The following is a 16412-nucleotide window of genomic DNA, read 5'->3' on the forward strand; positions in this document are numbered from 1 at the left end:
GTAATTACTGCTCTTCCAGCTCTCTCTTTTTTTGTCACAACTGCATGTGTGGAATATCTTTTTACAGCCTTTCACTTTCAATCTATTTGTATCCTTGGGTCTAAGGTGAGTCTCTTGCAGACAGCATTTAGATAGCTCATATTTTCTTATCCATTTTGCCAGTATGTTTGTTTGATTGGGGAGTGTAAACCGTTAACATTCAAAGTTATCATTGTAAAGGGGGTACTTATTTCCCCCATTTTGACTTTGAGTTTTATTTTTCAAATTTTATTTTCACCATTCTTTGTACACTTCTAGTTACTTTTACTGATAATAATCTTCATTTCTCTCTCATATCTTTTCTCTTCAGTCTGTAGCATTCCCTTTATCATTTCCTGAAAAGCTGGTCTCTTGGTTAGAAACTTTCTCAGTTTCCATTAGTCTGTGAATATTCTGAACTCACAATACTATTTTTAATGGATGGAAGAAATTTTTAAAACATTTTTAAGAAATTTGAGATTACATAAATGTTACATCAAAAGTACAGCAGATCCCCATATACCCTACCCCACCCCACACTTTCCTGCATTAAAAACAACTTTCATTAGTGTGGTTCATTTGTTACAACTGATGCACACATATCAAAGCATTGTACTAACCAAAGATTATAGTTTACCTTATAATGTACACTTTGCCCCACACAATTTTATAGGTTTTGACAAAATGTATAATGGCCTGTATCTGTCATTGCAATTTCATACAGGACAATTCCAGTGTCTCAAAAATGCCCTCATCTTGCATCTCTTCTTCATTGTCCCTCCCCTCACAACACCTGGTGGCCACTGCCTTTATATCAATGATACAAGTTCTTCCAGTGCTAGAATAATCATAAGTCTACTTTAATCCATATTTTCTTTCCCCCTCTTATGTCTGTTTATTCCTCAGTCTTGTGGAGTTTTGGATGGTGATACCTATCCTGCCTCCAGTTGGGAGGGGGCTTAGATCCCATGAGGCAGATGGATGGAACTGTTTTGTTTGCAGTTGTAGACACTCTCCACTTCCTGGAATGGGCATTATCCATCATCCTCCTTTTGTTAGTTGTCCTGGGTGTGTCTGATGATCTGCAGAGTAGGTGTTGCGACTCTGCTGAGATTCTGGGCTCAAGTGACATATGAACAGACTGAAGATATAAGTCTCTGGGACATATATTTAGCAAGTATACTGCTAATTATAGATTCAAATAAAATGGGCAGAAGAGCCATGTGTAGGGAAGTTATAAATGAGTCTAACTCTGTTACATTGGGGAGTATATATTCTTATATGCTGAATTCCTGAGGTTGTCTGTCCTGCCTATAGTGCCTAGGTGTCTCTAGAACTCTCAGGTGTACCACTGTTTGAGGTCACTGTCTACTGTGGCAGTCAATGAGTTCCTGCTGAGATGTACATAAGCATAACCTTTGGAATAACCTCCCAACTCACTTTGAAATCTCTTAGCCATAAAAACTCATTTTAAATTAATATTTCCCCCATTGGGCCAAGGTCTTTCTCCAGATTTATTTCTAGTCAGTGCTTGGTAATAATCTCTTGATGCCAGGGAGGCTCATCCCTGGGAGTCATGTCTCATGTGGGGGGCAAGGTAGTGTGTTTATATGCTAAGTTTCACCCTCATTTAAAAAAAAAAACTTTACACAAATAACACAAAGTGTTACAATAAAAAATAAAAAAGGTTCCCATATACCCCACTCCCCACACCCCCCACTCCTCCCACATTGACAACTTCTTTCATTAGAGTGGTACATTCATTTCATTTGATGAGAACATTTTGAAGTATTGCTATACTGCATGGATTATACTTTATGTTTATTTAACACTTTCTCCCAGTCCATTCAGTGTCACCCTCATTTTTGAAAGACCATCTTGCCAGATACAAGATTGTCAGATGGCAGTTTTTCTCTTGCAGTATCTTAAATATTTTATACCACTGTCTTCTTGCCTCCATGATTTCTAATGAGAGATCAGCACTTATCTTATTAGGCATCACTTTTATCTGATGAATCACTTTTTCTTGCTGCTCTCAGGATTCTCTCTTTACCTTTGGTATACAAAATTTTGTTTAGTATGTGTTTCAGAGTAGGTATTTTCAGATTTATTTGGATGGGAGTATGTTGTGCTTCTTGGACACAGAAATGTATGTCCTTCAATAGGGTTGGGAAATTCTCTATCATTATTTTCTCAGGTATTCCTTCTGTTTTGTGGAAGTTTGATATTATTTAAGAATTCCAAAAAGAGAAATTGATTATGTTTGTGATACCCCTTTGATTGTATTAGATTCAGCTGAGATGTCTTTAACTTTATTAAGATTAGGGCTTTGACTTGTCTACATCATTAGGGCATGCAGGGTTGGGTCCCCACCCCCTTAGTGGGCTGATAAAACAGATTCACATGGAAGTACACACATGAGAAAATACACAGGAGAACACAGAGAAAGACACATAGAGGAGAGAACTTAGTTCTGATGCTGGAGCCCCAGAAGGAGAGATGAGCCTGATAGTTTGCAGCTGAAGAGAACAGAGCACCTGAGAAGTCCTAAGAAACAAGCCTTATGCCAGCCTACAACTGAGTTCAGAAGAAGCTGGGCCCATTGAGCCTTAAGAGGAAGAGGAAGACTGAGCCCTTGCAGGAATCACCTTCCATCTTGCTTCAACACATGGCAACAGACTTTGTCTGAGGAAATACCTCTTATGATACCTTGAGTTGGACTGTTTTGGGCCTTGTGACTATAAGCTTCAACCCCAAATAAATATCCTTTATAAAAGCCAACAGATTTCTGGTGCTTTGAATCAGCACCTCTTCTCTTCTCTTGGAGATTGTTTGACTTATGCCATCATTTAATTCCTGAGACTCTGCTCAATTTTCCATTCTTTTCTTTAGCTCTTCTTTGGTATGTTTACTTTTGGAAGCCCTGTCTTCAAGCTTACTGATACTTTCTTCTGCCTCTTCAAATCTGCTGTTATATGGATCCAGTGCACTTTTATTTTCATTGATTGTGGCTTTCATCCCCATAAGATATGTGATTTTTCTGTGTATGCTTTCAAATTCTTCTTTGGGTTCACCCAGTGTCTTCATATTATATGCAGTCTCTTTAGTCATCTCATTTAATTTATTGAGGACATTTGTTTGAACATGTATGATTATTTGTCTTTTATGTCATCTGGAGGCTTTGTTTGTTTCTTTGGCTGGGCCATATCTTCCTGTTTCTTGGTATGGATTGTAATTTTTAAAAAAAGATTTATTTATTTATTTATTTCTCTCCCCTCCCCCCACCCCAGTTGTCTGTTCCCTCTGTCTATTTGTTGTCTGTTCTCTGTGTCTATTTGCTGCGTCTTCTTTGTCTGCTTCTGTTGTTAGCGGCACTGTGAATCTGTGTTTCTTTTTGTTGCGTCATCTTGTTTTGTCAGCTCTCCGTGTGTAAGGCACCATTCCTGGGCAGGCTGCACTTTCTTTCACACTGGGCAGCTCTCCTTACGGGGCACACTCCTTGCACATGGGGCTCCCCTATGTGGGGGACACCCCTGAGTGGCACAGCACTCCTTGCGCGCATCAGCACTGTGCATGGGCCAGCTGCACATGGGTCAAGGAGGCCCAGTGTTTGAACCGCAGACCTCCCGTGTGGTAGACGGATGCCCTAACCACTGGGCCAAGGCCACCACCATGGATTGTAATTTTTTTGCTGGTGTCTTGGCATCTGATTTACTAGATGTATTTATTCTGGGCACATTTTCTCTCTTTAGTCTAGGGCTTTCTATTTGATTGGCTTTGTGTTATAACCCCTCTTTGATACTTGGTTCAACTTAATTTGGAACTTTGTAGTGACTCATATTTAGTCAATATGAATTTTTTCAGCTTTTTCATTTGTTTCTTGCCCTTTCTGTTTTCCTCATTGTAGAGTAAGAGCCAAGAATGTGGTTGGCACTGTAAGCCAGGGAGGCTGAAGCTGTGCACATTGCCCCAGGAGCCAGTGAAGCTTCTCTCACATTTCTCCCCTGCCATGCGACAGGATGGAGCTGCCACTGTGTGCAGTAATCCAAATCATGTAGGCCAAGACCATGTCTAGTTGCCTAGAGAGACTGCAGAAGTCCCATGCCCCTTCCTGCCCTGCCTGGATTAGGAATGGAGGCACAGGTGTGGGCAGAAAAATAATCCATGCAGGTAAAAACTGACCACAGTTGCCCAGAGAGAATAACAAAATATAAACCCCTTTCCTCCTCTGCCAGGTGTGCAGATGAAGCCACGTGTGTATAACAGTCTTGTCCACGTGTGTATAACAGGCCAAAAGCAACTGCAGCTGCCCAATAAGGCTGAGGGAGCACTGCCCCTCCTACTTCCTGTTAGGCATGGGTATGGAACCATAAGTGTGCCCCACAATCTAGTCCATGTAACCCAAAAGTGGCTGAAGTTGCCTGGAGAGACTGAGGGAGTACTGTCCCTCTTCATGCCCTGTCATGTGTGGGGATGGAGTCAAAGATGTGTTCTTAAGAGTGAACCTTAGGCAACCAAATTTACTAATTAGTAGCTGAAGTTAGTGCCTGGCTGTCTCTTCATCTCTGTTTTTGGGAAACGGCGCTTCCACCCCCAGCCAAGGAATAGTTCCTGAGGCATCTTGCACTGCTAGTGGGGGATGGGCACCAGCCTCTATAGCATGGAAGGCTCTATTCAAGAATCTAAACTGCAGATGGGAAGTCTCCTCCTTCTGTTCCTCTAAGGATGTTGCAGGATGTTCTTCTGGTCTCCTGGGCCTCCTGAACAGGTGATTTAGATAGCTCTGAGTGATCACTAACTGCACTGTAGGATAAGATGACTCTTGGAGCTCCTTCCTCTGGCACCATCTTGCCCCCTGGCTCTGATAATTTTTCTTCATTCTTTCTTCTTTCTGCTTCTTTGGACTGGATGATTTGAATTGTCTTATCTTCAAGTTCACTGATTCTTTTTTTCTTCTGTTAGCTCTAATTTGCTGTTGAGCCTCTGCAGAATTTTTTTTGAGGTTCCAGGGACTGAAGATTGAACCTGGAACCTTGTATATGGAAAGCTGGCATGCAAACACTGAGCCACATCGGCTTCCCTGAGTTGTGTTTTTTCATTTGTTTTGGTTGTTGTTTGTTTTTGTTTTTTTTCAGGAGGCACCAGGAACGAATACCAGGACCTCCTGTGTGGGATGCAGGTGCTCAACTGCTTGAGCCACATCTGAATTTTTAGTTACTGTTACTGTGGTCTTTAGCTTTGTTTAGTTTCTTTCCATAATTTTCTCTATTGATAATCTTTTTGTTCATTTATCATTTTCCTGATTTCCTTTGGTTCTTTGTACATGTTTTTCTTCCTCTCTTTGAGCATATTTTAGAACCATCTTTTCAAACTCTTCATCTGGACTGTCCCAGGTCTGATCCTCTTTATTGATGGTTTCTAATACTTCAATTTTCTCCCTTGCCTGGCCCATTGCTTCCTGTTTCTCTGTTTTGTAATCTTTTGGTGAAACTTGAATATTTTGGTATATTAATATGTTATCACTGGCATTTAAACTCTGAGGCATCTGTTCTTTTCCCTTCTATCTAACTGGTGTTATGGCAGAGCTTTCTTTGTATGCTAGGACCTAACCACAGAAAAAAAGCATGTGGGATCTAAGCCCCGTCTCGATTTAGAGGTAAAGTGGACATCACCATCCCAGGGTCCTCAGGGTGGAGGAATAAGATATGGATTAGAATGGACTTACTGGTATTCTACTATAGAACTATTGTGACCTTAGCAATGGAAGAAATTGAATCACTGATGTGGAAACAGTAGTCATGGGAGTTGCTGAGGGCAGGGAGAGGGAAGAGGTGTGATATGGTGGAATTTTTGGAACTTGGAGTTGTCCTGAGTGATATTGCAGGGACAAATGTACCTTGACTGGGGGAGAGTATAAACTACAACATAAACTAAAATCCATGCTGTGTAGCAATGCTCCAAAATGTATTCATTAATTGCAATGAATGTGCCACACTGATGAAAGAGGTTGTTGATGTGGGAGGAGAGGGGAGTGGGGAGTGGGGTTTATGGGAACCTCTTATATTTTTTAATGTAACATTTTGTGTGCTCTATGTATCTTTAAAAAAAATAAACAATAAAAAATTTAATTTTCAAAAAAAATTAAAAATTAAAAAAAGAAATTAATAAAACATGTTTCCCATTCTTTGCAGATTAACCTGAGTGCTCTTCTTCAAGGTTTATTTAAACAAAGAATTTAGAAAATAGTTCTAGGCAAAAGCTTAGAGGCCTTCCTAGTCCTTTTTACTTATGCACCTTGTCTTGACCCTAGGAATTCCCCTATTTACAGAGATTCCAATTCTACTCTTCCTTAGGAAGCAGTTTCCTCATGTTCCTGGTCCGTGCAATGCATGTTGTTGTTTGGCCAGTAATTCCTTGCCCTAGGCAACCACTTGAATTCCATAGGAGAGTTATTAGTGGCCTTGTATATGCAGGACAAGTTCTGGAATGATGAATCCCTCAAGCCACAACCAGACCTATTGGGCCAGACATACATGCTCATAGTATGTGCATGATGGTTACTCTGCCTCTTCTAGAATTGAAGCTTGGGATCCACACTAAGAGTGTGATCTGGCTCTGCAGTGACTTTAGTAAGGTGATAGGGGAGGGGCCAGCCATGGCAGCAGGAGATCTTACTGCTTTTAAGTGGCTTCTTTCTGGAGTCAGCATTTATCCTGTTAATGTCATCTTTTAACTGTTTTCTGGAGCTTTGAGAAAAATGTTTCTGCTAGTTCTTTCTGGTTGTTCAAAACTTCTGTGAGGGTACAGAGACCTGAAGTTTCTCTTTCTGCCATCTTGATCAAGGCCACTGTGTTGATTTTTAATATTTGAACCTTCATCATCTCCTGTGTCCCACTCTGCTGAATGACCTTTGCCGTAATGCCACCCTAACAGGGTGAAGATACAATAAATATTTGAATGCATTTATGGTTTTGCTGCAGATGATTGAGTTAGCCTGAGCTTCTTGAGGAACATGTTGGTCAGAAGAAAATTAATATAGGCAGTGTTCATATGTGGGAGAATTTATTTTTGAAAATCTTGGAATGGTAGGTAAATTATAGCCATATAACAAAGTCTTATAAAAGAAAATAACATACCTGAAAGAAGTTTTTTTTCCCCCCAGAATATCATAGGGCAAGTAAGAACAAGTGAAATTTTTGGACCATCTCATTTTAAAGCCTCTTTCTGGCTGTAGGGATTTGGTCATGTTCCTCTGTGATTGTAAAACACTTGGGTGATTCAGAGCTTCCTTCCATGGATTAATGGTTCAAAATCTAAACACTCTGGGCAGGCAAACTTTTCTCCAGTCTTCTTGGGATATTTTTCTTGACTTAAGGCTGAAGGTATTTCATGTACTAATTAGGAAATAATTATCTTTTCATCTTAGTTAAACTTCAAAATACCTATACGAAGACTATATCAGTTTCATGCTTACTACTAAATAGATTTAACAGTGTTACTTTATATTACTGAAATGTGTTAAGCACCTTAAAACATTTTTTGTTGCTTTTATATTCTGAAATTATCACTAACAAGAGGGGGAAGAGACATTAATAATTAGCCATATTCTTATAATTTAGAGAAAGATCACAGCATTTTCAAGATCTAAGGGAACCTTTTAAAAAAGCAGTTTTCCACATCATGAAACTTATTTTTGCTTCTAGAGTTAATCAAATTTGAAAAGTAAGGTCAACTGGCAGGATTATTTAGGTTGCTCCTGCCTGTTGGAATAGAAGGGGGAGAGTTGGTTCCTCAACTGTACCATAATCCACATCCATCATTTTGGGCTAATATGAAAACAGAGTTGTGGCTTTATTTTAATATCCAGATTGAAGATATTATGAACAGAGGCCAACCCTGTTCAAAGTCAGATATGGTACTATGATTTAATAGAAGCCCTAAAATCTCAGCTACCTAAAAGCCACTTTTCAATGGACTACTCTATTACCTAATGATTTCCCAACCCCATTAGAATCCCTCTTTCCAGTAAAAGCATTTTATACATCAGGTTCCCATTTAAAGTGCATATAGATTTGTAGGGAGAAAGAGGGAGTCCAATAAATATTAACATGAATTACTTTATTAAAAATATGTAAGAGAGAAATTAAGACATAAGGCTAGATAATGTTTGTTGAAGGGGAGGAATCTAGAAAAGTCAGAAATGTGGGATACCCTGAGAATACAGACACAGGAAGGATGAGTGAGGTATGAGTAAGGTAGGAGTCCCTGGAATAGCAGGCAAAGTCATTAATACGAATGCTGAAAATACTTAAGCTTGTGCTTAACATGCAATTTACCTAATGCACAGTCAAATCCGTGTTGGCCTTGAATCAAAACTAAGAACATGGATGCTGACAATTTTAGTAATGGGAAAATGGAAACCACAGGTAGATGCCCAAGAAAGCTATGTACATAAGCAAACCATAACTGGTGAAGATTTCAGAAATATATTCTTATGGCTAAGCTGGATGTCTAGAAGCAGATAAAGATACAAAAATCAGCAGAACCAGATGGTGATCAGAATAAGGTACTCAGGCAAGAGAGAAGGTTTAGGGAAGTATAAGGTTACAACACAGACATGTTGTGGGACACCATTGGACTATGGGGACTTGGAATTCAGGCAAAAATTATGTTACAAGAATTAGAAACCACATTAGGAGACTTCGTGTCAAATATTAGAATAGAGACAAGAAGTCCTGGCAACATGTTAAAGGAACAAATAAGGGCTTACTGTTGATCCAGTTTCTTATCTCAGATTTGGAGCTTAATATTTTTTCTGTTAAGGAAAGAATGAACCCGGGAACACTTCGTCCAGGCTGTGTAGGTGAGAGTGACTGTATGGGACTTCCTGGCCAAGATGTAAGTATGTAGGAAAGTATAGACTGCTGTCAAATATGTGGAAAAATGATTTAACAATTATTACTTCCAACTGGTTTTTATTTAAATTTGATATAGGGTTTTAAGGATAATAGGAAGTTGGTGAAATGACCTAACTGACTAAGTCATTTAGACCTCACCTGAAGACACAACCCCATCCCAGTCTCAGGGACCCATGGTGTTCTTGGACAAGGATATTTAAGGAGCACTGGGCCAGTGGTTCTAGTGTTTCAGCATTAAGCCAAATGTGGTGTTAGTTTGTTTTGGATCTCCATTTTCTGTCAAATGGGAATAAAGCAAATGATAAGACCAACTGGGCAATGTTAGTGGAAACAGCATGATTTCTCCATGGCTAGAGAGAGCACATCCAGGACTTCCATGTGTCCTAGAGGATGCCAAAGACCAAAATCAAGACAGTATGTACAACTACAGAAGCAACAGTCCAATGGGTTAAATATAGTACAAGACCTGAAGCCTGGAATCAGATGAGGGGTAAAACAAAACACAATAAATACAAACAATAAAAACAACCAACTAAGACACAAATGATATCTGAATGAATGGAATCAAACCTGGAGAAATTCTAGAGATCAAATGAGTGCAAAAGTCTACTGTTTTTTTTTTTTAAACCCTTTCATGGCACAGGCTTAAGTGAGTTGGTATAACAGATTCTTATAAAGTGGTTTAAGTAGAAGGAAGAGTCTGGCTACTTCGTACTTAGATTTTGATAGTTGGACTCTTACCTTCTTTCTTGTAACCACATCTCGGATCTTGTAACTTAGTCTTCATTTTTTCCCCTTGCTCCCGCATATCAGATTTGGTAATCTCAGAATCCTAGTTCCTCTAGACCAGGGACCCTGCCTCCTTGTCTCCCTCTCTGAGTTTCTGCTTGAACTTCAGTCTCTACTTGTTTCTTGATACTCATATCAACTTCACGACTTTGATTACAGCCAAATACTTGCTATCAGTGGGCTCTGCGAAGCAATTAGTGGACCCACCTACCATCTTTATCAAGTTTCCTCTGATGCCAATTATCTGATTACATATGACATGTTATCACACTCTACCAATGTGCTATATACATACACCCATTGCACAATAAATTTTTATTGGATTTAACTTCCTGGAAACTTCCTAGATTGCCATGCTTGCTTCAGTGGGTCTGGCCTTCCCTGGAGAGGTTGCCAGGTGTCTGATTTTGATGCAAACAATCTTGCATTAGAGTTTGTTGTCCATTTAAAATGCCAGACATATGGCTGTTTCTTTTGTCCAATTAAATAAATCATATCCTTATTTCATAACAGAACTTGTTTATAAATAAGAAGTATAATCTAATAAAAGAGATTCTTATCAGTGCATTTTAAATATTATGTCTTTTTAAAAATTAGTATATGACATTTTCTCCAATGTATTCAGTATGTTTGTGGATGCCTTCTAACAAATCTATCTAGGCTATCCTTCCTTTGCCTGCACCTTACAATAGAAGATAATGTAGAGGAGAAATATTGGTTAGCTTGTAACTTAGAAAATAAGTTTAATTGTAAGAATGCCATTATCATCAACAAAGATAATTTCAGTATCCTACCTAGTTATTTGAACACAGTTTTAGAATAAATGCAATGATTGCTGTTATCTCTACTTCTTAAAGGAGGAAAAAAAAAAGACTTTAGCTGCTATAACTACTTCAGAGAGCTTTCTTTATAGAAAGATAGATAAATACATCAAAATAAGCATGGATATGGGTTTTAAAAAATAAAATAGGAGACTTCTGTTCTGGGAAGATGGAGTAGAGATACTCCATCCTTCCACTAAATTTACTATTCCTTCCACTAAATTCAACTAATAACACTTGACTGCATATAAAGCAGAGATAATATTTGAAATGTGGAGAGAAGAAGCCAGACTGGCTAAGAATACATTTGAAACAAGTGAAAAAATGAATATCTAAGCAAAGAATAGAAGATATAAAGTAAACCAAATCAAAATTTTAGAACACAAAAATACAATAACAAAAATGAAAATCTTAGATGATGGGCTCAATAATAACATGGAGGCAACAGAGAAAAGAATCAGTGAATTAGAATACAGAACAAAAGAAATCACCTATCTGAACAACAGAAAGGAAATAGAGTGAAAATGAAAAATAAAAATTTAAGGACATATGGAACAATACATATATATAACATTTGTGTCATCAGAGTATCAGGAAGAAAGGAGAAAGATGGCAGAGCTGAAAAAGTATTTGAAAAATTAATGGCAGCAAACATTCCAAATTTGGCAAGAGACATAAACATACAGAATTGAGAAGAGGAACAAACCCCATACAAGATTAATTGAAAGGACATCCGCCCTAAGACACATCATAATTACACTTCTGAAAACCAACAATAAAGAAAAAAATATTGAAAGCAGCCAAAGAAAACCTATGCCTATTGAGAAAACAATTCAAATGATAGATTTCTTATCAGAAACCATGAAGGACAGAAAGAAGTGGCACACTATTTTTCAGGTACTGAAAGAAAAGAATTGTCAGCTCAGAATCTTATTTCTAGCAAAAATATCCTTCAGGAAAGAAGGGGAAATCAAGACATTTTCAGATGAGGGAAAACAAAGAGAAATTGTTGCTAGAAGACCTAACCTAAAAGAATGTCTAGCAGAAGTTCTATAAACAGAAAAGAAACAATAAAAAAAGAAACCTTGGAATATCAGGAAGGGAGAAACAATACAGTAAGAAAAAAGGTGGGTGAATACAAAAGATATTCCTTTTTTCTTCTTCTTTATTTTCTTTTAAATGTTACATTAAAAAAATATGAGGTCCATATAACCCCCACACCCCCCTACCCCATACCTCCCACATCAACAACTTCTTCCGTCATCGTGGCACATTCACTGCACCTGGTGAATACATTTTGGAGCACTGCTGCACCACATGGACAGTGGTCTACATTGTAGTCTACACTCCCCCATTCCACCCAGTGGGCCATAGCAGGACACACAATGTCCAGCAACTGTCCCTGCAGCACCACCCAGGACAATTCCAAATCCTGAAAATGCCCCCACATCATATTTCTTCTTCCGGCTCCCTATGATCAGCAGTTACAGTGGCCACTTTCTCCAACTCAATGCTACAATTTCTTATATTACTAGTCACGATAGTTCCCTAGCAAACACCAGTAGATCCACTCTAGTCCATACTCTATTCCCCCAGCCTGTGGACCCTGGGATGGTTACGTCCAGTCCAGTCCCCCTCTACATCAAGAGGGGGCTTAGATTCCACATGGATGATGGATGCAATTCTCCTGCTTGCAGTTGTAGGCACTCTTGACTCCCTGGTGTGGTGGTTGATCTTCACCTCCCTGTTAGTTGGCCAGGGTAAGTCCAATAAACCAGAGAGTAGGAGATGCAAGTTCTCTGAGGTTCAGGGCCTGGCTGTTAGAACTGTATCAGACAGTGTGATTAGTTTCATTACCACTAACAAACATAATTCAGAAAACTCAAAAAATGAATATCTTCGATCAACTCAAGATGGAGTTGAGCAAAAACAGCAAGCAAACAGATGTGGGAACCATTGGGGGGGAGAATAAGGTTACTTAAAATTGCTAGTATCTCATGGCATGCTGGCTTGCCCTTCCCCCATCTTCTCATCAGCTCTGAGTGAAGACAGCTCACACTCCCAGTGGGATTCCTGGTCCTTATCTGAAGAGGGCAGGATAACCACTGTACACATACTGTGAACATATTTGTCTGGCCCCAAATCTCTGGTAGTTTCCAGACAGACTCACCATCCCAGAATTTGCCCCGTTTGTAGAATAAATCTCCAGAGCTATTCTACAGAATGCTTGGGAGGATAGTCAAGTGACTGCCTGGGGCAAGGCTTTGCTGGCTATAGGACATACAGTATAGTATCCTAGACTGTGAGACTTCCTAGGGCAGAGGAAACATTTGTATCAGTGTAACCAGAGGAATTCATAGGACAACATGCACAGATCCAAGCAAAGAGACATGCACAGAAAGGATCAGGGCGGGCCCTACATTTTGACCTGGAGCTATTCTCTAAATTCATTATATGAATAAACCCTGAAGGAGAACACTTGCATAGGTCAATCTGCAAAGGCTGAGAAAGGTGTTTTATTTTTCAAAATTTTTTTTGTTTGTTCCTGGCATTCAAGGAAATCTCTGTCATAACACTAGCTGGAAACAGGTTAAAGGAACAAGCACATCAGACTCTAAATTCCAGTGATAACACATTAAAATATCAAAATGCCTAGATTTCATCAAAAGATTTAAAAACATCTAAAGAAACAGAAACTGATGGCCCAGGCAAGGGAGAAAATGAAAGTATTAGAAACCATTGATGAGGAGGATCAGACCTGGGACATACCAAACAAAACCATTTTAAAAATTGTCCTGAATGTGCTCAAAGAGCTAAAGGAAAACATACAAAGTGCTAAAGGAAATCAGGAAAATGATAGATGGAAACAAAGAGATTATAATAGACAGATGGAAATAATCAAGAGGAACCAAACACAGCTAAAGACCACAGTAACGGAAATTAAAAATTACGCAGAGAGGTTCAAGAGATGCTTGGCAGATACAACCCCCAGATATTGGTTCCTTTGAGGGCTAATGAGACCCATGGGAGTTATGGTCATGGCCGATGGGGTTAACTACCAGGTCAGATGGCCCCTCTTTGGAAATGGTGTTTATATGTGATGAATCTGGACTCAGATGGGATCTCTCTTCATAAGACTTTCATGCTAATGTGCTGGAGGTGCAGTTAGTGTTGGGGTTTAAGATATATTTAGGGGATTTGAATCTCTGGACTGACAATGTGATAGCCAGATCCTGAGCCTCAACAGACTCCAGCACCTACAATCTGATTTATTGGACTTACCGCACTCAGCTAAGATGGAGTTGAAGAAGGACAACCACCACACCATGGAGCCTAGAGTGATTACAACTGAAAGTGGGAGGATTGCATCCAGCATCCATGTGGAATCTGAGCCTCCTCTTGACATAGAGGTGCAATGGACACAACCAATCCAATATCCACATAGAAGAGGTGACATTGGATTGGGAAAAGTGGACATGGTGGCTGATGGGTATGGGGAGAGGCAGGAAGAGATGAGAGGTGGGGGCGTCTTTGGGACATGGAGATGCCCTGGATGGTGCTTCAGGGGCAATCACCGGACATTGTAAATCCTCACAGGGCCCACTGGATGGAATGGAGGAGAGTGTGGGCCATGATGTGGACCGTTGACCATGAGGTGCAGAGGTGCCCAAAGATGTACTTACCAAACGCAATGGATGTGTCATGATGATGGGAACGAGTGTTGCTGGGGGGGGGGGGGGGGGGAGAGGTGGGATGGGGGGGTGGGGTTGAATGGGACCTCATATATATATTTTTAATGTAATATTATTACAAAGTCAATAAAAAAAAAAGAGATGCTTGGGTCTGGGAAAAGAAAGAATCTGTGAACTTGAAGATAAGACTATTGAAATCATCAAGTTTGAGGACCAGAAAGAAGAAAGAATGAAGAAAAATCAAAAGAGTTTGAAGAACCTATGGGACAGCATCAAGTGTACCAATATATGCATAGTGGGAATCCCAGAAGGAATAGAGAAAGAGAGAGGGGCTCCTTTTGCTTCCCTGCCTATTCAAGCAAACACCATGGAATGAGTTGGTTAAACAATGGAAATTTATTCACTCATGGTTTTGAGATTAGTAAAAAGACCAAACCAAAACACCAAGACAATGCTTTCTCCCCAAAGAGTGTAGCATTCTGGGGCTGACTTCTGGTAATCCTTGGTCCTTAGCTAGTCACATGGCAATGTATATGGCAGTGTCTCCTGGTCTCCCCTTCCCAACTGGGTTCTGTTAATGTTTGGCTTCTGGCTGCTACCTCTGTTTTTCTCTCCTTCTGTTTAAATTTCATTCCACTTATAAAGGACTCCAGTAATAGAATTAAGACCTATCCTGATGAGGTGGACCATAATTTGCCTGAAATAACCTCATTAAAAGGTCCTACTTACAATGGGTTCATGCTCTCAGGAATGGATTAAATTTAAGAACATGTTTTTCTGTGGTATATACAGCTTCAGACCACCAGAGGGGCAGATAGACTATCCAAAGAAATAATGGTTGAAAATTTCCCAAATATAATGAAAGACATGAATATATACATCCAAGATGCTTAATGAACTCCAAACACAATAAACCCAAATAGTCACAAAGCATAACATATTAAAAGGAACTGTAAAGTGTCAGAGAGAGAATACTGAAAGCTGCAAGAGAGAATCAACATGCCACATACAAAGGCACCTCAGTAAGATTAAGTGCCAATTTCTCATTGGAAATCTTTGAGGTAAGTAAGCCATGGGAGGACATATTTGAAATGCTGAAATAAAAAATTTCTTTCAACAATGAAGGAAAGCCTGAAGATCATGGGAATATGGCAGAGTAGAAACCTCCAAGAATCCATTCCTGCACCAGAACAACAATTAAACAAGGGACTGTCTGGATCAACTATTTTGAAACTACAGGACAATGTGCAGCCTCCAAGGAAAATGGGGAGTAAGAGACTGATGAATCATGGTAAATATAAGTGAATTGCACTCTTTATATGGTGGCAAGGGTCACCCATTCCACAGTCTCACAGCTGGAAGTAGTGATCTACTTAAACCTGGCCCCTGATACACCCTGCAGGTGCCAGGGTAGAATATAAAGTTCTAGCTCCCCAATGTCCAGATGTGTTCAGTCCTATTCACTGATGACTGCTTTTGATTAGCTAATTCAGCTCATTGTGGGCATGGCTCTGAGGGCAGCCAATGATCCCACCTACCTCAGAGATTTAAAGACAATACACATCCTCAAAATGACAGAAAACCGTTAAAGGGATGCATTTAGCAGATAATTGCAGAATAAAGAAAACACGACTTCAAAGAGCATAGGAAAAGCTCTTGTCACCCTTCCTGTCCTTTCTCTGACCCCCTCCCCAGGGCAGTTTGGAGCTGGCTGGGTGAACCCTTTGTGGTTACCTGCCCTTGTTCTGGCTGGGAAAGACTGACTTGTAAAACTCCTCTTTGGCATTCCCCCCCCTCTCAGAATTTGCCTTCCAGGCAAAAGCAGCTTGAGACAGCAAAAGCAGTGTAAAAAACAATTGAGTTGGGCAGCCTGAGAAAAAGGTTTTGCTGCTGTAAGTCCTGTACTGGAAAACCTGGGAGAAGGAGACCATCTGTTTCCTGGGGGTAAAGGTTTTATTAAAATTCCTTTAATTGTGGAACTCCTGAGGCCACTACCAATCACAAGCCCAGGACAATTCAAAGGCCCAGAAAAAACAGGGAGGAATCTGTATTTTGCATTTGCCTGGGGTTGAACTTCTTGATAAGGGGATTGAACTCTAAAGGACAGCACCAGCTGAGGCAAAGCCAATTTGCAATGGTTCTAAAATGATTTTTTAGGCATTGGTTTGTTCACT

Source organism: Dasypus novemcinctus, chromosome X (genome assembly GCF_030445035.2).
Source record: "Dasypus novemcinctus isolate mDasNov1 chromosome X, mDasNov1.1.hap2, whole genome shotgun sequence".
In the NCBI taxonomy this organism is placed as follows: Eukaryota; Metazoa; Chordata; class Mammalia; order Cingulata; family Dasypodidae; genus Dasypus; species Dasypus novemcinctus.